This window comes from Lepisma saccharinum, chromosome 29 (assembly GCF_977018435.1).
Source record: "Lepisma saccharinum chromosome 29, izLepSacc3.1, whole genome shotgun sequence".
NCBI lineage: Eukaryota > Metazoa > Arthropoda > Insecta > Zygentoma > Lepismatidae > Lepisma > Lepisma saccharinum.
The window spans coordinates 4,363,240-4,390,442 of NC_139257.1; the positions used below are offsets into that span (position 1 = coordinate 4,363,240).

A 27,203-nucleotide genomic window follows, 5' to 3' on the forward strand; every position below is an offset into this window, starting at 1 on the left:
TCCACAGGTTTCTGAATGCATTGATAAGTATAAAATTGAATCGGAATTTGAGGATTTTTCAAAATGTTGGCTTTGTATTTGAGAGCATAATTCGATTCATATTCAACTATAGGAATTCGTAACTCCATTGACTGGATCACACATTTCGCAGCTTCGGGTAAACTAGCCTCATTAGCTGTTCCATCTGCATTCAAAGTTTTGTATCTCATGATGGCATTATGATCATTGGGTGATCTGCGAAATATGACATTCAAACCACCTTTCCATATAATTTCTTTATAATCAGAGAAAAATCCAAATAGCAATCTCATGGGGAACAGTACTGTGTGACTTTTTGCTTGAATTTTTGTTCCAGCTTCGAACCCACCAATTTTATAATATGCACTCCTTGATTTGGACAGTTTCAATGTCCCCAATGTAGTGGATATAATTTCAGGACAATCAATCCTGTCAATCACTGTACCATGCTTTCTGACTTCAATTTGAGAAAATAAGAATGGAACAAAATTATCTATAAGTTTTACATTAGCCCCGGATGGGGGATATTCTTCACCATTACTTTATTTTTCAATATCAAATTTTATATACAGATCAGATCTATGTGGATGAATGAATCCGTCCCCCACCGTAATGTCATACTGTATCTCTTTATTGGGCTGATTCAAATTTGCAAATGTCCTCCTGTTTGGAGGGAAGGACTGTAATTCATAACTCTCAATATTTTCCATCTTGGTATTTATTAATATTTTTTAAATATTAATTTCTATTATCGCAGTGCTATTAGAACCAGCAAAATAGATGATTTCATTTTTCTCATTCCTAATTGTTATTTCTATGTAATTAACTTTATCAATAGAAACAGGGAAATAGACTGGTGGGATTAGGGAATAGAAGATAGGTTCCATAAATTCCGAATTCGGTTTAAATGTAGCAATAATACCTGTACTTGTGACTGCCAATCGAATTTTCTTCTGCTTTGATAATCATACCTTTGGCAATGTTACAGTGAATATTCAATGTCTCAATAGCTAAGAATTTTGGTATAAATTTACCTATGTGCCTAACACCTGGTTCTAATTTGCTATTGTTCTCGAATCCTAGAAGTTCTCCCATGGTAGATAAGTCCACTGTTTCATTGGTAGTTACAATCTGTACTCTGTGTGTTACAGAATTTTGAGAAAGCAAGACAGTGGTTGGAAGTTCAAATTGTAAAGTAGATAAATTATACTGTCCAGGAGGAATAATTATTTTTTCATTACATACTAATATAGTATTGTTGTAGGTAGTTACATTTGGTATCAGATACATGCTGTAGAATGCTCTCAGAGCTATGGATTTTGATATCATCGTGAAGATGTAGTTTCGAAACCGAAGTCTCGCTGGAGAGATGAAAAATTCCCATATTTAATATATAATACAGCTTTTTGAAAATCTTTTAATTTGATGTTTGGTATATTATTTAAAATTCTGAGCATCGTAATGCAAACATGGCCACATATAATTTGATCGAAATCTTGAATACGATCGTTGTTGTAATAAATTTTAACATGTTTCAAGTAACGAATTAATTCTGTAGGGGGTGCCTCAGAAAGAATCGAAAATAAAAGCATTGTCATTTTGTTTATAATAGCATAATCCAGTGAGTACCAACGTTTTCGGCCTTGTCCAAATTCACCACGCCACATTCTCGAGAGTGAGGACTACCTTTAGGGAGAGAATCAGACATGAAAACCCACCTGAAGTGTTTAATTTTAAATATTTTAATTAAAGATTCAATGTCTTGGTTGGTAAGAGCTTCTTCTTTTTTAAATTTCTGAGTGCTCTAGACTTCATACCTTTGCCTATTTTTTTCTCCATGGCAAGATTATGACGCTTTTGCTCTTCTAGTTCTGCCTTATACTTTTTCGAATCAATCACAGTTTCGGCTATAGCCGCACTACCCCCAGCTAAGCTCCCAACTGCCCCCAAAGCTGCCAGGATAGCTGGAATGCTGAATATAAATCCTCCACTGTGTTTTCTTTCTTGTATTTTGCAATCGTTTTAATTGTGGCGTACTGAGTAATAATTTCATTCCATTTCCTTTGGCTATACATTGGCCCTTCTTTTCTTGTTGTTTTTTAGTTAAAATCGAATCAAGTTTTAAATTTTTAAGATCATGATATGGTATTTGGTATACAACTCCTTTTGGTTTCATGTTGCTTTATTATTTATATTATTATTTTTCAGGGTATCTATATTACCCTAATTTTTGTTTTGTATTCATAGCAATGGTTGTACCCAACGCTGTTATTTTTTCACCCAATGATGCATCTCTGCTTGTTAATCTTCCAAAAGCTGCCTCTTCCAGTTTTTGATCAGCCACATGACGATCATTCAGATCTTTGTGTGTGTTGTATGCAATATCATGTTCTTTACAAGCTGCATCCAGAGGATTAATACACCTGTCCCCTTTTTCTATTCGTTTCTCAAGTTTTGTACCAGGGCCACAATATTGGTAACCAGGTACGTGTAAATCGAACGGAAGTTTATTAATAATATCATTTACTAAACCTCGACCCTCTGATATATTCCAGAATTTAGGACGTAAAGTATTGATAATTTTAATTAAGTATCCTATACCTTTGGGATCGTTTACAATAAAATTAGCTAATTTGTCACTAATCATGTTTACAATACCCATTTTCTCATTATGGAAATTATTGTTTCCAGCATTTTCCTCCCCTGCTATAACCAGCAACCTATCTATAAGTTTTCTCACATCGTTTACCCATACAAACTCCTTAGGTAAAGTATTGTATTATTTTATACCACTACCGGTTTTTAGTTGATTCCAGATAGGTTTAATGAGATTTTTGTATTTATCCCCTCAGCTCGATTTCACACGCTTTTGACTGGCAACGTTATTTTGGTACAAAGCATCAGAGAGTGTCAAAATTTCAGAGTAACTTTGATAATCATCTTCTGCAAAAATTTTTGGTTGTTTTTTGGTAATGAGCTCCATAGCCCTACAGTACCAGGATATCTGGACCAGCTGTTTCTCCCACCCAAGTTAATTTTTATGTTATACCCTTCGAATGTTACTTTAGATTTGCCAATTTTCCATACTACACCTTCATTATGCTCCATAGTTGGATACAATCCAAATACTTCATTTTTTCGAATTTTCCTGTACTCAGGTAATCCCTTGCCAGGGGACCTAACTCGATTTTCTCTGATTCTTTTATAGCTGCTTTAGCAGGTGGTTCCTTGAGTATCAGAGGAGTATGGATGCTGGATAAAGGGGTAGGTGGAAAATCTGCATAATTTTTAGCAGTAAGAGGTACCAATTCATTGATGAGATTTTTATTTTGTTCTGTCACACCCTTAATCTCTTTACCAATACCACTAATTGCATCGATAATGGGTTGGTCTTGACGTTTGTGTTGTTCGTAGAATCCACGGTTCTCTGATTTCCAACCTTTGAAACGTTTGGACAAGTACTCTCGTAATTTCGAATTATCTTCAATTTTGTGTTTCGTCATATTTATTTTTTGATTAATGGTAATTTTATATCGTTTCAATGTTCAAAAAGTCGTTGATTATATTTCTGAATTTACCATTGTTAGGTTTACGAGTCATGTCGATGGTGACAAATCCAAAATCGTCGCTGTTACAACAAGATCTGTCTGTAAATATTTTGGTATCCTTCCCTCACTAAATATCGACTTAAAAGCCTCAGTAACACAAGTACCAGTCTTGGATTTTAAGGGAACAGCCCATGCATATTTGCTAAAGGTATCAATAACTGTAAACATATATTTGTAAACATGATTTATCTTATCCAAATTTTTTAAAGTCCCCCTTGGGGGGGCCATCTCAATCAGATTAGCCTGAAACAAATCATTTACACCTTTCGTTACCACATTCAGTCGTTTGTAGTTACGACGAGCTGGTCTGTGTAATTCATTTACTATATCTTGTCTTGACATCGGATTCTATAAGAAAATATGACATAAAATGGATTATCCTCGGGGTATAATTGTTTCACCTCAAATAATAATTTGTCATTAGCTTGCACAGGGAAAACAGATAATTCTTGATCCTCATGTATTTTATATTTCTTTCCAGATTCGTCCCAATATGCAACAGGTATCTGTAGTGCTCTGTAGATGCCATCTTTTCTCTGTATGGTGAAATTTGGTACTTCCACATGCTTTCCCTTCTTCACATAGCCAAATTTTAAAAAATTAATTTCGCCATCAAGGAAAAATTCAAGACACTGTAAGGATACATTTTGTAAACATTTCCTGCATTAACATAAGTCCAGTGCCCTCGTACATTTGGTACACTCTCAAGACTAACTATCTCAAAAATGAAAAATTGACGTAATTCGAGATCGTCTAATCTGTTTAATACCGTTTCTTGATATTCGCTTATGGTGCGTACCACTTCATCGTAGCTGGGTTTGATTTTCACATCGACATACAATTGTTTAAATTGTTCTTCGAGATCGTGAAGTTCTGATGTGAAACCTGATAAAGCAGATTCCTGACTTGTTTCGAGGTTAGCAATTTGATCTCTAATGTTGGAAGTAATCTCCAGTAAACTTTCTACACGTTTCAATTTAGTGCTCTGGTTTGTAAGATGGAATACCTGCCTTCTGATTTCTACAAACAATGCATGTAATTCATTCACAATCTGATTGGTAGGCAAAGTAGCAATAGTATCTTGAATTATAGCAATTTCCGCTTCAATATTCTTAATGTCCTCCGACTTCAATATTCTATTTATTACTCATTTTACAGATCTCATCTCCTTCGAAGTGGGTAAATTGGATAGTGTGTTTTGAAGTGAGGTTAAAGCTTGCTTAACTACATCTAATTCTGTAGCATCTGCTACACTGGTTAAGGCATTTTTAAGTTGCTGTATGTCATCTTGCGTAGGGGTAGACTGTTGCAGTGTTTGCAATTTGTTCTGTATGTCGTCTATGAGAATGTGAAAATGAGATAGTTCAGATTCAGTGTTGAGATTCTCTAATTTTGTGATTTGTCGTTGAATTACATTTAAAGATTCGGTTATGCTTGGCAACTTAAATTCCAGAGTTTCTTGTACAATCGTCAATTCGTTTCTCATGGTTGTCAAAGTATCTTCAATATGAGGTATGGTACTCTTTATCTTTCCAAAATCTTCATAAGTTTCTAATTGCAATTTGATGCTGGCAACACTGCGAGCGATGGTTTGATTGATTGATTTAGTTTATTTTACTTCGCGTTTTGTACCTCTTGGCTAATTTGCGAAGATGGGGATGAGTGATGAAATGGATGAAAATGGACATTCACAAACAACCATACCCGACCGGGATTCGAACCCGGGACCCTTGGCGTTGCAGCGCGATGTGCTAACCACTCGGCCACAGGGTCGGGCTGCGAGCGATGGCATTTAATTCGGAAGATGAAAGTAAATTATTGATAAAGTCTTCTAATATTTGTAGTTTTGATTGAACTTCTGTTATGGCTGCATGTAATTGGTCTGTTTGCAGTTCGGATTTAATATATTCCAGTGAGGGAATTTCAAAAGATTTAAATTGCTCCCGTAATTCAAGAATGCTTGCATTAAGCAGTTCATATTGCTCTTGAGTCTTGATAGTTTCAATTATGGAAAGTAGTTCGGTACGAATAGTATTCACTTGGTTATTTAGTTCTTGCTTTAGATGTTCCGAGGTAATTCTTTGAATTTGACGGAATTTCTCAAGATCATTTTTTAATTTAGCTAAATTCTCTTTTAAATTTTCAACATTATCGAGAGACGGTAAATTAGTATATTTTTTAACTAAAGACTTGAGTTCCCCATCAACTTTTATTATGGGATTAATTAATTCAGACTGTAGATTGGTAATTTCAATATGTAAGCTTACATTCAAAGAATTTTGTAATATTAATAAATCTGATTTATGTTTCTTTAGACATGCATCTAAACTAGCAATCTCGCTGGAATTATCTGGAATCTCCTGTCACCTTCTATTACCAAATATATCCATGTTTTTTTCTTGTTTTTAGGAATTTTATATATTAATAAGAGGATAGATTATTCTTATTTCGATAAACAAAGAAATCAATTTATCATACTCTCCAATTATCTCAGCATACAAAAATTCACCAGCTTCCACATCATAAGACGTATCAGGAAGTAATGTACTATGTTTAATTCTATACAAATTTCGACCTATGTGCAAAACTGCCGCATTGGGTGGTGAAATGTTTATTTGAATTTTCCCACTAACAGGTAACTTATATGATGATAAGTTTTTATTAAATACAAAGAAGTGCTTTCCAGTATCCTCGTCAACATGAGACCAAATACTGTTCAAGTGAACAAGAAGTAACCCTTTCAATTGATGATAAATTTCTCTAAATACATCCATATTTACTGGAATTCTCTCTACAGGCTGATTATGTTGTTGCTTCTTAACCCCAAAAATATTCATGACGTTTTATTTTATATATAATAAAAAAATTAATAAATACATCAAAACTCAATCTGATCGATTAGTGTGTATAATTAGTCTGTTACTATTTTTGGTTTTGGTATTTATATATAATTTTTTGGGGCTCAAATCAAAAACTATATACTTAGTAAAACTATATAGTTAAAAAGAAACTGGAAAAACCCACAGGTATCTGTCAAGTAAACCGGAAGTAGACTGGAAGTAAATGTGGGTGGGTGTGGGTGTAGGTGTGGGTGGGTGGGTGTGGGTGTTACGTAATTTAATGACACTCGTACCAAGTACGAGATGAAAAAATCACAGAGTTGCAATACTATAAAATCAACAAAAACATAGTCAAAATAAGTTTACCACTGTGCTTAAATTAATAAAAATAATAGGGGCCTCGTACCAAGTATGAGATGAAAAAATTACAGAGTTTCAATACTATAAAATCAACAAAAACATCGTCAAAATAGGTTCACCACTGTGCTTAAATTAATAAAAATAATAGGCCCTGTACCAAGTACGGCTTAGAAGGACTCCAATACCTCTACTATTTGAAAAAGTGAAATTTTAACAAAATTGGATGTCATAGGGGAAATTATCTAAATCTTAGAATTTTTATACAATAAAATTGAAATTTAAGCTCTTGAGTAAAACAAATTTTCAGTTTTTTACACTTGGAAAATCAGCTAAAATCATGATTTTCAGTTAAATTGCACTAAGAGAGCTCACTATGAAATTGTTAGATTTTGGGAGAGTGGCCGCTCGTGTCCCGTTTCTAACTACTAATGGTGAAGGTTTTTTCGACGTATCTTTAACCAGTAAAAAGTTATGACTGAATTCTTGTACCAATTTGCTCCTTTTCGAGGTGTTAGAAAAATGCCTTCAAATTTGTTTAGCGTATCGGTAATGCATCGAGATCAAAGTGATGTCTAGAGAGAGAAGTTCGCATACCATTGCACACGATTTTAATCGGATACATCCATGAAGAGCTGCGCATTATAAATGGTTGTCGCGAACAATTTACAGTGTGACGCTTCCATTGAATTAAAAGTCCTTCACAGTGACAAGGCTAATGTTTATGTTCATAAGGAAGTTCATAAACAGAATATGCGACCCTTGTCATCTGGTAAGTAACTTTGGACAGAAACTGCTTCACAACGTTCCCATAGTGTTCCGGTGTTCCCTCCTATTGAAAAAAAACTCTGTAAAAAGTACCTTCTTCCATAAGCAAGGATGAAAAAACCTGTTCATTTAACAAATCCATGTAGTCCTAAGCGTTTAAGGTTCCGTTGATGAAAAATTGACTAACCAATCGTGTTCCACACAGCACGCCACACCATTAACTTACCAGCAGTAACCAATCAGCTTCTATCTGTCGAAAATGGGTTATCAGATAAAAAGCATCGAATATTCTGTTTATTAACTTCCTTATGAACATAAACATTAGCCTTGTCACTGTGTAGGACTTTTCATTTAATGGAAGCATCACACTGTAATTGTTCGCGACAACCATTCATAATGCGCAGCTTTTCATGGATGTATCCGATTAAAATCTTGTGCAATGGCATGCGAACTTATCTCCCTGGACATCACATTGATCTCGATGCATTACCGATTCGCTAAACAAATTTTACAGGCATTTTTCTAACACCTCGAAAAGGAGCAAATTGGTACTAGATTTCAGTCATAACGTTTTACTGGTTAAAGATACATCAAAAAAACCTTCACAATTGCATTTCTCATGAAATTCTAGCCTGATTTGATATATCAGATCACCCCTTCCCATTTAAAATTCTGAAGTTGAATTCAAGATGGCCGCCGACCGTGCGTGTGACTTCAATGTGGTTCCCCCTTGGCCTGGCATCACCATTTCCATGTTGCATGTGCAGTGGCCTTGTACCGAGGGTGTTAAGTGACTTTTTGAGCCATCCTGTATTGTTAGAAATGTTGAATAAGTAGGAGAAGCATTTGAAGGATGTTCATCCAACTTTAGTTCATAGAAATTGTAGTAAGACCAGATTTTTTTTACAGAATGCATATGCGTCAGAACATATGGAATCTTTCAGCTCTGCTTGCTTTACCACTTTTAAAATTTTCAAAATTTTTGTTGTTTTAACACATATGCAGGGTAGTTCAAAGCAGGCATTACATTTCTAAGACTTGATTTTTTCTTAAATGCTGGCCACTTTTCTTTGCTCTTTTTTTTTGTTTCATAACTGAGTATTTTTTGACCAGATTTTTTTTACAGAATGCATATGAGTCAGTCCATACCAAATGTTCCAGCACTGGTTGTTTGTCCACTTTTAACATTTTCAAATTTCTTGTTGTTTTAACTCATATGCTCACGTAACTCATTTCAAAGCCGCCATTATTTTTCTAAAATTTGACTTTGTATAAAAATGCTGGCCATTTTTTTCTTCATGATTTCGGTTACTTTTCGCCTTGCAGGCAGTTGCAATAATTATGATAGCTCAGGTAAGAAAAATGATAGAAATCTGTGGAAAACTACATTGATTGTTTTCAGTACATTGCAAACATTAATTTATGTTAGCTAAAGTTTAAGGCCAAAGTTGAATTCAATTTTTGAACAAAAATAAAGATTTAGGATTTTCTTAATAGGGAAGTAATATAAGTTTTTTCTTTTAGATAAAACATATGCATCCAAAGTCTTGACAGAAAATATTTGAGCTCATCTAATGGTATCTTCATCTAGTTAAAGCTCTTTGAAAATGTTAGATTTTCAATTTTTAATAAAAATTAAGCTCCTATATATCTGATGAAGGAACTAAAAAAAAATGATATTTGCAGCACAAAGTGTACTCGGAGAAGTGCCAGTTAAAAAAAAATGAGATTGATATTCCATGGATAATGGGGACATGGAGCAAAAAAAGTAACTATACGTTATTGGTTACACATAAATATTTGACTTTAAGGCTCGTCTGGACCCTTGGAAGCCGAAAGGCGAATTTTTTCAAATTTTCCTCTCCATTTGAAAAATCGCTGAGATATTCCAAATTATGAAACATTACATACGCTTATAATTCCTTCTAGAGCACTGACTTTAATTTTCGTGTAATTTACTTTCACTCTTATCTAGATATTATCAATAGTCTAACAGACATACGTAATCGCAAAATTTTTGAGAATATCTAGATAACAGTGAAAGCAAACTACTTGAAAATTCACATCAATGCTCTAGAAAGAATTCCAAGCATACATAATTTTTCATATTTTGGAATATCACAGCAGTTTTTCGAATGAAGAGGAAAATTCTTCAAAAATCGACCTTACGACTGCCAAAGGTCAAGTTGAGCCTTAATTAATTATCATGCAATGAATATCATTGTATTTAGTAATTACATCCTGCAAATGGCATAGTAAGTCTGTTAGTAGCTATTAAGAATGAAAAGATGTGTAAGGCAGAGTTTTATCTGAACAGGTTGACATGCAAGTGTAATACCATTAGTGCTTCATTTCTTCTCTCTTGTGCTAGCATGGTTTCTCTTTTAAAAACCTTATTTTTACATTAAAAAGTCACATTTTTTAAAAAATGAAATTCGATTGCTTTTTTGCATTGATTTTCTTATAAAATGATTCTATTAAGTATTAAAACAAGCAATTTGTACAATAAAAGAAAGAATCCCTTTCATAACTAGAAATGCCAAACAGATGTAGGTGTTTGCTTACTTTGCAAGCTACATAACATCGACATTTTGAATGACGACTTAAATCTAGCGTGGCGTGCTAAAGAATTATATTTGGGGTCCGGGTAATGACGGTAAAGGGGTTATTAATCCCTTGACATTAAACGTAATTTGTATTTTCTAAGGATAGATGTTTGTTCACACAATCTCAAAGGCATCTTCTGAAAAGTCAGATATCAAATTTAACTTTTCCTGGTACCCTATCAATTTTATGTTAGTCCTGCCAAAACATTAATTCCGAAATTCACTGCACTTGGAACAATTCAAATGAATGAAGGGATCAAGACTGGCTACTGGAGTAGTTGCAACTTTCCACTAATGGTCTCCGCTTGCATGGCTTAACCAGTTCAGACAAACTTCTGCCTTACACATCTTTTCATTCATAACAGCTACTAATAGAAGGAGTTTGATGAATTTTTCCTTGTATTTTTGTTATCCAATGAATATTAATCTAAATAGATTACTGGTACGTTTCAGAGTACACTTTATGCTGCAAATATCAATTTCATTAGTTCCACCATTCGAGATATAGGGGATGACATTTTTAAAAAATGAAAATTGAGCATTTTTAAAGAGCTTAAACTAGAAGAAGAAACCAGTGGCAGAGCTCAAATAATTTCTACGAAAACATTGGATGCATACATCTTATCTGAAAAAAATATATAGCTCTTACATTATAATACTTCCTTTCTAAAAAATTATTAATTTTACATTTGTTAAAAAATTAATATCAAATTTGGCCTTAAATTTAAGCTATTTTTATTAGAGATCGCATAAAAAGGCACAGAACATAAAATAATGCTTGAAATGTACTGAAAACGATGTTGTTGACCACACCTTTCTATCATTTTTCTTAGCTGAGCTATCATAATTATTGCAACTGCCTGTAACGGCCAAAAAATACCAGGTTATGAAACAAAAACATTGGCCAGCATTTTTTTTAAAAAAATCAACTCTTAGAAAAATAATATCGGCTTTGAACTTCCCTGCATATGTGTTAAAACAACAAAAATTTTGAAAATTTTAAAAGTGGTCAAGCAAGCAGTGCTGGAAGGTATTCTTAGATTATTTAGTAATTAATTTATTATTATATTATTTTCATTACTCTTGCACTAATTTCAGTTTAGATTGATCAATTGATTTGGTTTATTTCATTTCACATTTCTGCCACCTTTAACTAACCACGAAGATGAGGATGAATGGTGATGTGATTAAATTGATGAAGGGACATGTATAGCCCATTCTGAAAATTCTCAAACACATAGCCTCACTCACCATCCACTATTTTGCTTCAATGACAGCTTCTTTAAATTAAACACAAAGGGGATTAACTTGCTTAATGTTCTTCATGAAATTAAGTGCCGTGCAAAAATAATTAATAGTTGATTGTAAATTTCAGTGAAGTTCCTGTTGATTGAATTACATTTTGAATCGAATAACACTGGCCAACAAGGGTTTGGTAGCATGGATGAAATTAGCTGATTCTTATTGAATTTTTTGTGCTGAATTCAGCTATGTAGGTGAAAATTTTCCACCATGTACTTGTTGTATGTTATTTTGTCTTAAGTGGTTCAGAATGAGTGATGTTTGTGGCTTACAGAGAATATTTTGCTTGCACGTTGGCAACACTGGAAACATCCCACAGTTTTGGTGGGTAAACAGTTGTTGCTGTGCTGGGGTTAACAATGGAGAAATCATCGTGCTGTGCTTGTGTTAATTCCCTTGATATGTTCTCTTACGCATGTGGACAGTTTGTTGCTAAGTCTCAGCACCATTTATGACAAAAACGTTCAAAACTGCATATTATTAGTACTTTGGCTGTCAAGTTGGTGATCAGGGCAAGAAGTGGACCCCACACGTAAGCTGTATCACATGCTGTGTTAACTTAATTGAATGGCTAAAAGGAAAGAAAAACATTTGTCATTCCTTGTTCCAGCCATTTGGCATTAACCTTCAAGTCATCTCGTCGACTGCTATTTTTGTCAAACAAAAATTGAAGGCGTTTCTAAGAAGAAATAGAGTAAATTAGAATATTCAAATCTTCCATCAGCTCTGCGGCCGGTTCTGCATGGGTAACATCTACCAGTTCCTACACCACCAAGTGAATGGACAACATTTCCAACCAAAGAGGAGAATTCTGACCACAGTGAAAATGCTGAATCGGTTCATGATTTTGTTCGAGACCTCTGCCTGTCCAAAGAAAAACCTGCACTTTTAGTGTCACGTTTGCAAGAATGGCATCCACTGGCTGCAAAAGCTAGTGTGTCAGTTTTTAGGAAGAGAAATGAAATGTCGTTGTGGCATTTTAGCATGGAAAATTCTCTATGCTATTGTGATGTCATTTATGTTCTTATGAAAAACTTGGGACTCACACGTGATTCATAAGAATGGCATCTACTTATCGATTCGTCAGTTTCAAGGCCGTGCTATTACACAATGGAAAAAGAAACTGTCAATTCCCACAGCATATTCCGTAGGCCTACGAGAATCTTATAAAGTATGGAAAGAATTCTCACAAGCATACAGTATGAGAAACACAAATGGCAGATTTTAAGGTAATAGCATTATTACTTGGCCTCCAAGGGGGATTCACAAAATACTGCTGGAAGTACAACTGGAAGTTATTAGTGGACAACCTTCTGCAAAATTAGACATTTGGGATGGAGAATGTCACTGAAAATCCATTTTTTCCATTCACATCTGAACTTCTTCCCAGAAAACTTGGGCAACATCAGTGATGAACAAGGAGAGATATTTCACCAGGATGTACGAGTGATGGATCCAGGGATCATGGGAGATTACTGCTGACTTCTGCAGAAGGATGACCTTACACCACACAAAAGAAAGAAGTAAAATCTCAAAAACACGTTTGGACATCTGTTGTCATTTCATGTGTGACTATTCACATTTACATAAATTTATAAGATCATTAATTATATTTATTATTTCGTATTAGTGTTTAACTGTCTTTGTATATTATCTCTTTACATACTCTAGATGTAGAGATCAAAGAAAACAATGTAAAATGATTACTGAATGGTGTTTGTAACAGGTCAAATCTACACATAAATTACATCGCAAAGAGAAAAATACAGATTACCATAACAAAAAAAAAACTTACGTGCTGGGTGTTTTTCTAATTCATATCTGCAATCAGCATCCCAAAATGAGTGTAAAACAGTACTTGCTTAGAACTACATAATTTGTATTCATGTCCAGATATTATTAGAATAATAAAATCAAGAAGACTTAGGTGGGCAGGCCATGTGGCACGAATGGGAGAGGAAAGAGGAGTTTACAGGATTCTTGTTGGGAAACTTGAATTGTAAGAGACCTATAGGAAGGCCAAGACAAACGTTGAGATAGACCTAAAGGAAATCGGTAGGGCTGGAAAAAGAGTATATAGATCTTGTTCAAGAAAGAGACAGATGGAAGGCCTGTGTTGCTGCAGCCATGAACCTTCGGGTTTAAGAAGGCTAGAGAGTTAGTTAGTTAGTTACTTGCTCAGAATAAAGTACATGAACTAGTCTGTTTCAAACACATTTTCTGTACAGGTTGTGGAAAAAATATTTTCTGAGGACTGTTTGTTTGTTTGAGTTGGTGCTTTAAGTCCAATTTATGCACAGTAAGGCTAAATGGGACTGGACCTACAGTTAAAAGTGGGATACGAACCACTATGTGCATCCACTGGGTATCGAACCCAGGACACCTTGATTACAAGGTGACGAACCAACCACTGTGCCATCGGGGAGAACTTTTGATATTGTGGCATGAATTGTCAACCAAATGTTGCCTAAATTCAGAAATTTGCCTCTCTCTGCACAAACGTAATGGTTGTAGCTTACAGGTGGAGCAAAACCGATTCAGTGTTTTAAACATTATATCAATTTATGATTTCAAATCGAATGTCCAGAATCGTAAAAATTCTAGGTCTATTTTATTATTTCTATTTCACAACTTATTATATTAAATATTTTCAGTTTCGAAGTTCATGAAATGTGAAGCATTTTTATCTGTTATATGGTTGCAAGCAAAATATGTTCTTGTGGTAAATTAACCTTTGGTCGGGCACAATATAAGAAGTTACATCATAAGACAAAATGAGCCAAAAAAACACTTTGTAAAAAGTATCACAAAACAAATTTCATTTAATTTTTCCAATCAACTTATCATCAAAGTACAGTTCTGTTTACAAGAACTGGCACACTCATTTGAGATAAATATCAGCTTCGGAGACGATCGAGTGTGGCAGTACAGCCTAAGTAAAGGTTTGAAAAGTTTTTCACCGGATGCAGGGAATTTTCTGACTTGATGAGTGAAACAAAATGATGGTTACAGAAAAGACTTGCATTTTAATTATTAACGCAATGTAGTGTCCAATTTTACAAGGGAATGGCGGGGAAAAAATGCAGGAAAATATGTTTGAGATAATCAGTATCCCATAACTACTAAAAAAAAAAAAAACACCTAGCTCATTCCATTCGTTTGCGAAAAGCTGATGTTCATTTGAAAGCAGAGAGGAGTGGATGGTGGTTTCATTACCTCTTTCCCTAGATTAACGTAACAGCAAAGTCTACGTTCACCAAGAGGGGCCCGGGTTCGAATTCCAACCTGAGCGTGAATGTTCTTTGCAAGTGTTCCTTCATCAATTTTCCCATATCATCAATTTATCTTCTTTGACGTGATTAACTAAAAGTGGAAGAAAAGCGAAGCTATCAAAACATAAATCTAGATGCGGACGGGAAAAAATAAACAATCCAAGGCAATCAGAATATCTATCACGGCCCGAATGATGTGACTTCAGGATTACTTTCGTTTTTTTCTCTAACATATCCAAACTGCTTTTCTAGCTTGTAATTTGAACACAAAAGTAGGATAAAAAAGCTTCCAAAATCAATACAGGCTGAATGAATGTCTTCATATTTTCCTGGAAAGTCACTTTTCTTCGTCAAATAGTTAGTTTAAAAATATAATGATGTATGTTCCATTGACTTATAACATTTGTCACCACATATCAGAATGTGCTATGTTGACGAAGCTAGAGCACTTTGATTATTAGGGGTTGGAAACACTAACCTTGCCCAAAAGCACGTCTTCACTAATATACACACAAAACATTAACTTAATAGTCTGTGAGCAATGTGTGCACAGCTTAGAGACACTATACCATGAAGCGTATTGCTTTCAAATTAATGTAATTAGAGAGAAGGGACATTGAAAGTTTAGAGCCGGACAGGTAAAAGTGCAATCTTCAGGAGAAATCTCCCTAATATCATGCTTTTTTGCACAGTGGCTTGTGTCTATGTAGATAAAACGCCAGCTTCGTAAGCTGAAATCCTAGGTTCGATTCACCGAGTCACAGCTTTATACTTTGTTGTTTTTCGTGTGGCAAGGAGAAAATAATTATTGAAAGGACTATGCGTGTGGCATAATTTTCATTTGGAATGAATCTTTCTTTATTGCATTGTTACTGAAACTCCATGTATATAACAACCACTTCTGTTTTCTTCTGGTAACAAATCCCATTGTAAGATCAAATGTTATTCCTCTGTGAAAGATGGTAGAACAAAGATCATTTACCAAACCTTTATTTTTCGACCTTAATAATATTCTAAATTTATTTTATATCGAAAAAATGATAGTGATTTTGTGTTTGCTTGAAGAACAGGTTAAAATGTCTTCTTGTTTGAGAAATCGATAATTAAATTTTAAAAATTATAGAATTGTGAGTTTTACAGTGTTACTTGGTTTGTATTCTCTGATGAGATTTTGTGTACTACTTTTAGTATTAAGAGACAAGAAAGCAAGTTTTATTCATGGGATGTAACAGAATTTACCACATATATAGTAGCTAAATGCTCATAATAGAAAATTTCCTATGCATTCACAGGACTGTAATTGGAGGTTTCACCTCTATTGAGGGAATTACACCAACCTTTCCGTGTTGAAATTTATGCATTTATTGCTACAAACTTGGATCCCATCTGAAATGCGTACTTAAATAAAAATGGTGGTCTATGCTGTTGTCTGGCACAGAGATTAGAATATTGGATAAACTTTATTTCTTAACTCCATTCTAAATAGTATAAAGGAAAGAGACTTGGGAAAACCAATCAGAAAATTAAAATTTTTACACAACGATGGAAACGCTTAAATAATATTTTTCTTCATGATGCAGTCGCAATTTAGCTGTCACTAATTTCAAAATGCGACTGCAATTTTGACTTTGGCGCCTATCTGAACTCATCAAGTTTGCAATATTTGGTGAGCTTTTAATTCAGACCATTAAAACCATGATATAAATTTGCATACTTTCTTGCCTCATTTCACTTTTTCATTATTGAACTATGCTTTTATGTTTCATGAATTTATTTACAGAATCAATTTTACACTTTCCTAGCTTAATTGTGTCTACAAACATTATAGAAGCAAAGGCATATGCGATGGCATAGTGGTAAAGTCATCACCTTGCAATCGGTTGGTCAGGGTTCAATACCCAGTGAAGGTATGCAGTGGTTCGGATTCACCTCAAACTGTAGGCCTAGCCCCGATTAGACTGTCTTTGCATGAGCGGGCTTAAATCAAAAGTCAAGCTCATGATGGATAAACTATAAAAAATATCAGCCTAGATCTGTACTGGAGGTTCTAACATTTTAACATCTAATGCCTTAAACTCTCCAACAGTGAAGCGTGACATGCCGAGAGATTTGTGAGACATTATGCAGGCAAAACAATGTTTGAAAGAAGCATGTCACTTAGAAAATTAAATATTTTTTAAAACAATTAAAGTCATTATTTTGTTCTTTTTTGTGTATTTTCCCCTAAAAATTAAAAATATAGGTTTCTCTTTGGCACTACTTTTGACATCTCAATGTTTGCTATTGAATTGCAAGTTTACAGCTTTCACAATTATGTTATGCATTAATCATATTTGTAAATGCCAAATTGAGCCAAAATAATTTAATCTGATTTCTAAACATGCCACATGTAACTTTTCACCTTGAAAAAAAAAAAATATTGGTCTCACCAAGATTCGAACTCAGGTAACGAAGTTTCAGACTTCTAATTTAAAGAGTAAAACAAGACGTGTCAGCCCCACGAGGCATGCGTTCTATGCACTCATTGTGTGCGAAGGTTTCTGCATGGAACCTCACTCTTGCTTCCTGGTGAGGAGCCAGGTGCGAGGGAAACACGTGATTCCTTATCTTTGTCTAGCGCTGTGGTGACAGCGCGAGAATTGAAAGTTTCAATTACATAATTTGTTGGCTGATTTACTATCATTTATTTTACTTCTGGTTAATCGCGAAGTTGAGGATGAATGGCGATAAGTTGAATGATTCAATCACAAACACAAATGAACAGCACACACATGTTAGTCTGGAAAGGGACTGGGGAGGCTGCCTCTGCTTGTACGTAAACATAAAATATAGGATAAAAAAAAAAAAAAAAAAAAAAAAAATGGTTGGAAATTAAAAAATGGAGAAGATTAGAAAAATTGTAAATTTATTCTTATTGGAGCAAGGATTGGCTACCAAAGGTAAAATGGATGAGAAAATGAATGATGAAAACTATGACAAATTAATTATTGATATGCTTAAAATAATTCAAATATCTAATTTTTAATAAAATGAATTTAATTTTGATTTCTAAACATAACATCAATGAATATTGTCCAATAATAGTAATTAAAGATTATTTGTATTTGTTTTTAATAAAAACACCTTCATGGTAGATATGGAATTGAGCGTGAAACCAGTCTGTCAGCGTGTGTGTAAAAGGGAGAGGGGGGGGGGGGGTTAAACGAGGGAAATGGCAAATGAATGACTGAAAACCCTAATATTCACTTATCAGTGTAACCCAAAGTTTCGAACTTAAATTTTGTGATTTTTCTTTCACAGAATAATAACGTTTCATCTTATGGTGGAATTTGTTACCAGAAGAAACATCAGAAGTGGTTGTTAAATACACGGAGTTTCAGTAACAACACAATAAAGAAAAATTCGTTCCAAATCAAAACTACACCACACGCATAGTCCTTTTAATAATTATTTTCTCCTTGCCACATGAAAAACAATGAGGCAGGTGTTTTTTTTTCTTTTAGTAGTTATGGGATACTGATTATCTCGAACATATTTTCCTGAATTTTTTCCGGCCATTCTCTTGTAAAATTGGGCACTACGTTGCATTAATAAATAAAATGCAAGTCTTTTCTGTAACTGTCATTTAGTTTTAATGGGCAAGTCAGAAAATTCCCTGCATCTGATGACAAACTTATGTGGTAAGCAACACTAAAGAGTGATGTTTTCCCGAACCTTTACTTCGGCTGTACTGCCACACTCGATCGGCTCCAAAGCTGATCTTTAACTCAAATGAGTGTGCCAGTTCTTGTGAACAGAAGTGTACAACATTTTAGGTGTTTTCTAAAAGTCAAAGTGTAAAATTTAGTATTCACTTTTCCTTCTATGGTAGCAACAAATTGTGCTGGCAACTGTCTTTTATTTTTTTTTCAAACCTACATAGGACATTTTTTTTCCGTTTTAGTTCATCAACAAGATCTAGGTGACTAAGGGCCAATTTTTCAATGTCCTGTTAATCTTTCTGTTAACTAACTGCCAGTTGGAGATAACAGCCAGTCTTAACCAGCACCGGGTTTTTCAATGTGAAAGTAACTACCAGTCAACTAAACCATGGTTCGTTCTCCGAAATAGTGTGTTGGCAATTCTGAAGCACGGAAATTACATGAAATCGACCTGCGCGCCATCTGTTAGTATAGTTTCAAACCGCGTCGCCTGGCACATAGCCTGGCGTTTAAATGTAGAACTACAAGCACGGCACGCTCGAAAGCACGTTATTGCATTGTGAAACGATATGAACAATGGCAGCGCATCCATTTTGTATGCTTGCGAAATAAATTAACGAAAGACAGCACTACAAATTTGGTTTTCTTCTAATAAAGGCCAATTCCACGGAGGGGAAATGATGTTATGAGGCGCAAGCGCAGATACTTTCTTGTAGAAGAAACGTGAAGAACTCGAAAGTCGAGACATTAATAATAACTGTTTGTTGACATAAACACTATTATTATTATTAATATGTAAATATTGTACATTTGACTGCATGCTTTGTACCTTTCTATGCATGTTGTTGAGCGAAAAAACAACATGTTAATAGTAAGCATGCTTTCTAAACGTCTAAAAAAATGAAAGTACGAGTAAAAATAATTTTAAATTTTACTGTAATATTATCCGAGAAGATCATTCAACAATAAAGCGTGAATTGAATGCAACACACGTAATAAATAATTGACAAGAAAAAAATACCCGTGACCAGGACTCGAACTCGTATTACAAAACACAACACGCTCCAAAAGCTGGTGCCGCTAACAACTACACCAAATTACCGATTGCAGACTATCACGCCTAGTAGTCCAGATATCCTGTCCACAAATTCTCTAACACAACCTTGCCCGCGAATTCTAACAACTACACTGCTTAATTTCCATATTTGCATGAACGTTGGTAAGCTCTGCCAAACAAAGCAAGTCTTTTTCTGTACCAATTTGAAAGTTTTATGAATCAAATCTTGTTTAATCTGACATTGAAGTTGCGAGTGTGGAACTTCGATAGCTGCACGCGGCATCCATGTTGCTTCGCAACTTCCAGTTAGGCTGGTAACTGCAAGAAGAAGCACCAGTAAAGATAATCGCCACCAGAGTTCCAGGTACGAGCTAACTGTACATTGAAAAACCGAAATTTTCACTAACTTCCAGTTACGTGCTAACATGAATTTTAACTGGACATTGAAAAACCGGCCCTAAAGCAGTTGCTATGTAGTTATGTTACCCCAAATCAGGGCTCAGCTAATATTTTAACAATATTTAACAACACAGCAATTGGCTTATTACTTTTTCAAGAAAGGTCCATCAGTTTGCTTCCCAGGATTAACTTCAAAATGATAGGAATAAAAAAGTAGTGTGGCTAGGAAAACACATGTCATTCTGAACACTGATGTATTCTAACATTATTTATGTTATATGAATAAGATAATTTAATATACTGAATAGATTTTGAAAATAATTACATTACAAAAAGTTGTGAAATCTAGCACAATGTTCAAGACAGATAACTTTCGTCACTATATTCACTCAAGAAGATTTGAAGCAAACTGACTTGATGCATAATCAAACATCATTAGATAAGAGTACTCAATAGCCCAATGGGAGCTGAAATCTAGAAAGGAAAAGGGGAGTTAAAATGTGAGAGCTGTGGCTGTTAGATTAGTTGCGCCCAACCAAAGTAAATGATGTTAAACATACTTGGCCATACAAATGTGATCTGCATATCTTTCAGTGATATGTTGAAGGAATTCCATGAATATGTGTCAGTATCTATGTGCCAAGCATTTGCCAAATTTATTGCATGTCAGAGAACTTTCACATTTATTTTTGGCATGTGCACACAAGAAAAAAAAAGAAAAAGAGGAAATTTTAACAGTATTAAATCAAACACTTTTCACAAACATAGAATTACTATCAGCAATGCAAACACTTTGACACATGGAATTTGTACCACAGTAAGTTCACTAATGCAAGAACAATCTAAATTACAACATATAATAAGTAATCCACAACACACACAACATATCACAAGGAATTATTTTCCTGTAGTTTACGGTTATTACAAGCATAAGAAAACAATTTTTCATTGTGACGTTTCAGGAGAACACACGCTCCCTTCATCAGACATTTACTCTCATTTTGACTAAAGATACAGTTATAACGATGGTTAGCAATTTTTTAAACAAAAATAATCCATTATATAATGGACGTTATCAATGTTACATTGTTTTAATATAGCAACCTAACTGTGAAAAGAAGCAGTCTGTTTTATTTTTATTTCAGATAAAAAACAAATGATCACATTATTTTTTATTTAAAATTATGAATCCCAAATATCATCAGGTAATTTAAAGTCATCATTGTTTTCACAAAGTCTCTTGACGTTTTCTGTTACATTAAATTTTACAGATGGTGGCTTACTCCATTTGTGAAAAAGAAAACTCTATACTGGATCTACGTTACCATTTTCATTATTTAATTTATTCCAGTGTTCTTCTGCAATGAACGAAGCTTCCCAGACATTCAGACAACAACGTAAAACTGTTTTCTTATGCTTGTAATAACTGTAAACTACAGGTTTATAATTCTACAATGCAAGCAATGCATACATACAAGAATAACTATATCACATGGAGTTGCCAAAGATATTATGAAATGATAAATAGTACCACATAATAGCATTCACTATTTTGTTATGATGAGCCTCTGCGAACATAACAACAGAAAATGATAACATATAAAACAAGATTCAAAACAAAATTGTAAACTTTCTTGCAAGGGTATGGATTGTCATTTCCAACGATGGGAGAGGGAAGGGGACTTGGAATCCATACTTCATTGTTTAATAGCTATTTGCATAAAACTCTGTGCCTCTTCCCATACATAAGAAGAAACTTTCAATACAACTAAACATTTAAGTTGAGAAAGTTTTTCATATAGAATGATGAAAGTCAGGGGTAGAAGAACTTAAAATAATTCAGAAGCTAGCTCCTTTTTCTCAAGAACTGCCTTTCTTTCGGGGGGGGGGGGGGGGATGCAGCTTAAGAAAGCCATGAATGCAACTAAGATAAAGCTACACATTTTGAAACATGATCTTAAAACATTTAATTACAACCTCTGACAATAAAGTTCGGTGAATGATCCTGAATATCAAAAGTAGACGAATTCTTAATGAAACCTATCTTACTCTCCTTCGAAGAAGTCCCCTCCCATGGCTATGCACCATTGAGAACGGCTGTACATGTCCTGGAAACTTTTAGAAAAGTCTTCTTTCGGGATGGTGTTGAACAATTGTTGTTCCCTCCGGCAGGAATTCCTTGTGGATCATGCCATCACTGTCAAAGAAAGTGATAAGCATCGTCTTGATGCATGATTTTTAAGCCTTGACCTTCTTCCGACGGGGTGATGCAGGAGAACGCCATTCCATGCTTTGGCGTTTCGTTTCAGGTCGTACCTCACACACCAGCTCTCATCCTCTGTAGCAATGCATTGCAAGAAATTTTAATCTGAATCCTCCAGATTTCTTTCTCTTTCCACGCCTCAAAATCGCTATGAAAGGTCAGAGATTTGAGGATATTCCGGACATCCAATGGAGAAGGACAGTAAGGTAGGTTTCATTAAGAATTCGTCTACTTTCGATATTCAGGATCATTCACCGAACTTTATTGTCACACCTTGTATTAATTAATATGATATTTGTTTGAAAATAATTAATTCTTTGGACACAGTGGTCTTCCTAAAGAAGGTTCTATGAGTCAGAGCATGAATAACTATGTATAACGGTGCAAAAATTTATAATGGCATGTTTATTACTCTGATTTAAATTTGCACATGATGCAGGAAACACACCAACATTTTTAAAAAACACATACTGTACTCGTTATTTTTTTTAAAAAAAAGAGTAATGGAAATTTCCATCAGCAAACTCAAAGTATTGTAAATATACAGGGTGTCATTTTAATGGCGCCCACGGACCACGGAAACGTATAGAGGACATCAAAACAAACAACTTTTCTCAGTAACATTTTTCTCGTTGGTGCATCATTTCGGCACTACAGTCGTTCGAAAAAGCCCGTTTTGCCGCCTGAATGCTGGCAACCACACACAACATTTGATTGCATTTGTGACGTCATATCCAGTCGTGAAGCGATGCGTTCCAGGGTTGCCAGGAAAACACATATTCTGTGAAAAATGACATAGCTACAATCAGCCACATTACGTACCGTAAAACAAAACGAGAAAACACGTTCTGTAACCTAACAGGAAGTAAACAAACGATACGAAATATGGTAGAAAGAAAATAGATTTCAAGTGGAAGTAGTCATTTCGAATTTTGTCTTAGCTTACATATCAAATATTTGCAAATCTAGTTACCAAGTTGGTATCTACAATTTAGTCTATCCACTTCGTCCTTCTGATACTAGTTGGCTGTGACACACTGAACAGATGACAAAATATAAATGAAAGAACACAAAATTCCAAAGGTAAGCAACACATAATGTAATGCATATTCAGGGCATTATGAGGCAAGTGACAAAAATGGTTGAGAATACAGGGATATAAATAGTAGTAAAACAAAATCTCCGACGACTGCGTTTATCTACGCACCGGATACAAATGTAATAGTTTGCAACTCTGAACCGGGCAGTATATTCACTACTGATTCATCATTAGATTGTTACTGTGGTTGTACGTGTTTTAGCCGTAATGTAACAACGTGAACCTCAGATACTTCCGTTATCACCACAAAGTACCACAAGGCATCTGGACACAAACCTGTAGATATCAACCTTGCAACCAGATTTGCAAATATAATTGACATGTAGCTGGGCGTAAACAGCCAAATGTAAGTTGCAAGTACAATACAATTTATTGTTGATGATATTTAACATGTAGGCCGAGTTAAAATTCGATAATGACACTTCATTTTGAATACGTTTTTTACCATTTCTCATATCGTTGGTTTACTTCCCCCTTCTTCTGAGATGACTGCTGAACTTCTGGCTGGTAGGCTATGATGTTCGGTTTACTGGACGCGTTTCTCGCTTCGTTTTACAGCTAATAATGTGGTTGGTAGTTTGTCATTTTTCACAAAATTTGTGTGATCCTTGCAACCCTACCGTGAGCTGTTTCGCCGCAGGAAATGACGTCACAGATACGATCAAATGTTGTGTTGGGTTGCCAGCATCCAGGCGGCAAAACGGTCTTTTTTGAACGGCTGTAGCGTCGAATTGACGCACCAACGTGAAAAATGTTACTGAGAAAAGTTGTTTGTTTAAACAATGTTTAAAGTTTGTTTAAAATGACACCCTGTATATATATTTTAGGGTGGGTTGAATTTTGGTGGGATAACCAAAACATGGTCAAATTGGTGCTCCTTGGCTTCCTTGTAGTGGTACAAAAAATAATTTTGCATTTAAGCAATGTCTAGGGTGCCCAACTTTAGTTTGTTTTTTTAGTTCTTTCACGTTTTTCACTATTTCTTGTTATGAATTGTCTATGTTTTGTTCTTTGTAATTTGGTTTCAATACTGATTGACAGCTATTTCTGTCTCATTCCAGATCCAGACTATTAGAGGTTTGAGATAAGTCCTGTGGAGTGCAGTGTATGTTACCGTTATTGCAAGACTTATCATGGCATGTGCAACAAGGCAAAAAGACAGGCATGCAATAATCGGTTATCCACAGCCACTTGTCGAAAATCAGCTACCACTGGCTGAGCATGCTTTAGAGCCTACAACCTCCATCATGTGGCCAACAAAGATGCCAGTGTTAATCATCTAACAAAGATAGTGGCAACAGAAGTTAAAGACATATACAATAAAGCAGGCATTCAAACAATAGAATTTGAAAGTGTTATAGTGAAAGTGAAGAGACTAATAGTGAATGTGAATGATTTCATGAAATATTAAAAAAAAAACAATCCTCTGTAACCTATCAAGAGAAAATAAAAGCATTTTCTCATCTCTTCGACATTAGCGCATGCCAGTGTGTCCATAATGGTGTAGTTGAACACAATCAGTGTCAATGTCCAATGAAAAACAAATCCCTGCATTGGAATGGGAATTCTGGCTTGATCAAAACACCTCAAGATGAATCCACAAAACTTGCTTCTAGCTGGTGTTACAGATGAACATGAAAGCATAAGAACATTTTCATGTCAAGAAATTCTTCAAGCAAGAGAGAAGAATTCCATCAAGGTGCAAGTCTGCTGCTTTGATAAAAAGCAGGTAAAAATCAATCTCAGTGCTACTTCCTACATGGAACTAATAGACTGGGAGAGTACTCCTATCACCCCCCCCCCCCCCACGTCTACTTGAAGATATTAGTGATGATATTTTGGCTAGTAATCAACAAATTCTCCTGCCAAAGCATCCGTGTCATTCGGTCAATGTTGAAAGAAATGTCAAAGATGTCTCCGTTGTTTGTAGTGGGGTCTTTGGTCTTACTTCTCGACATGGTGCAATAATACAAACCAAACATTCTCGAACAGAAATACCTTCAATACAGACAAAGTCTGATTTTCTTTGAGATTTTGTACCATGTCAGTTGCTTAGCATGTAGGAATGTGAGAATATTTACTCTATATCTGGCTGTAATTTTTTTAAAAAAATTAAACAATTAAGGTAAATTTGTGGTATGGAAACAAATCTGGAATAAATAACTTCCTACACATTTCACTTTGTATCTGTAGAGAGCTTCGATCCAAAGTTGTTTCCAGCCTGTACTACTGCAATAAACAGTTCAGAATGTGTATACAATACGTACTCTATATCTGTCTGTAAGTGAAAAATATAAAAAAAATCAAGGTAAAGTTGGGGTATGAAAACAAATCTTGAAGAACTTACTTTTTACACATTTCAGTTTGTATCTGAAGAGCATCAATTTACAGTTGTTTCAAATCTGCACTACAACTTTTGTATGTTTTCAACCCACCCTAATATATATATACAGGGTGTCCCACGAATGGCGCAACTGGGAATTAAGAGTGGCGTTACTTTGTAACAAAAACCTGCACATACATAAGTCATACACCAAATGTTAGCCCTGTCCAAGTAGATATTTTTAAACACAGAAACAACAAACGGGGTGCAGTGTTGTTCATGCAGTGTTGCCAAATGTAAGTGAAAGTGTAAATTTATTTTTCCACAAAGCATGGAAAATTGTATGTCAAACATTTGTACGGAAATTTGGACGTCAATTTCCACCTTGGGTAGGTGGACTATTTCGCCATCTATAGTTCAGAGAAGAAAACCGATCGTTTTCGCGTATAGCCAATCCTGAAATGCCTCGTAAAGGCATACCGGTCCAAATGGGTGTTTTAAAAAAATTATGAGGTACATAGTGGCAACACTGTTGATGTTTGAAGGCAACAAAAGATGTGTTTAGTGATGGTCTATGACTTGGAAATACTGGAAACAGGAAAAAAAGAAAATGAAAATTATGGTGAAAAAAGTGTTACTTACCTACTCCTGGCAAACCATGCAATGCGCGTAACAGGCAGTTTAGCTTTACAAAAGATGTTGAAAATGACAACCATTTTCCCTGAGGCATTCATCAACACGTTTTATCATGTTGGAAGCAACTTTATGCAAGGTTGATTGGTTTATATTGTTAATGGCTGTGCAAATGTTTATTTTTAGATCGTCAAGTGTTCTTGGGTTATTAATGTAAACCGTTTGTTTCAAATAACCCCACAGAAAAAAATCTGGAGACATCAGATCCGGGGAGCGACTGGGCCAAAAGTTTTTGCTTATAATGTGATCGCCAAAAAACTCTGCCAACATGTCTAAAGTTTCATTAGACATGTGACATGTTGCGGAGTCCTGTTGAAACCAACATCACGTTCATCACGTTCCAACAGAGAAATAAACTGTGTGATAAGGTCACGATAAACTATTCCGTCAACTGTTGTGTTGAAAAAGAATGGACCGATTATTTTTCTCCGCAAAATCGTGCACCACACACCGATCTTTTGTGGATGAAGAGATTGTTCATGTAACAAATGGGGATTGTTACTTGACCAGTGTCGAGAATTTTGACTGTTGACATATCCATTTAAGTGGAACCATGCTTCATCCATGAAAAAAACCTTATCCAAAATATTCACACCATTGTCTCTAAAATTTCTAAACCACTGGCAGTATCTTACACGTGCACCTTTGTCTGCTTCCTTCAGTTCTTGCACAGCCTGTACCTTATATGCACGTAGGTGTAATTGTTTTAACGCTCGGTGAGTTGTTGTTTTTGATACACCTGACTGTGCAGCAAGTTTACGAACAGATTTCCTGGGAGATTGTGATATTCTCTGCTCCACATCCTGCAGCACACCTATGTCAAAACTGGTGGTTGTCTGTGGTAGGGTTTGTCATTAACTGATCCTGTTTCACGAAATCTGGAAACAAGTCGATATA

At 35.0% G+C, this 27,203-nt stretch overlaps 1 protein-coding gene across 1 annotated transcript in view; it reads right to left on the reverse strand.

The window, feature by feature from the left end:
• Window positions 1–27,203, reverse strand: part of LOC145981174 (uncharacterized) — a 77,863-nt gene that overhangs the window by 28,479 nt on the left and 22,181 nt on the right. The window lies entirely within an intron of this gene.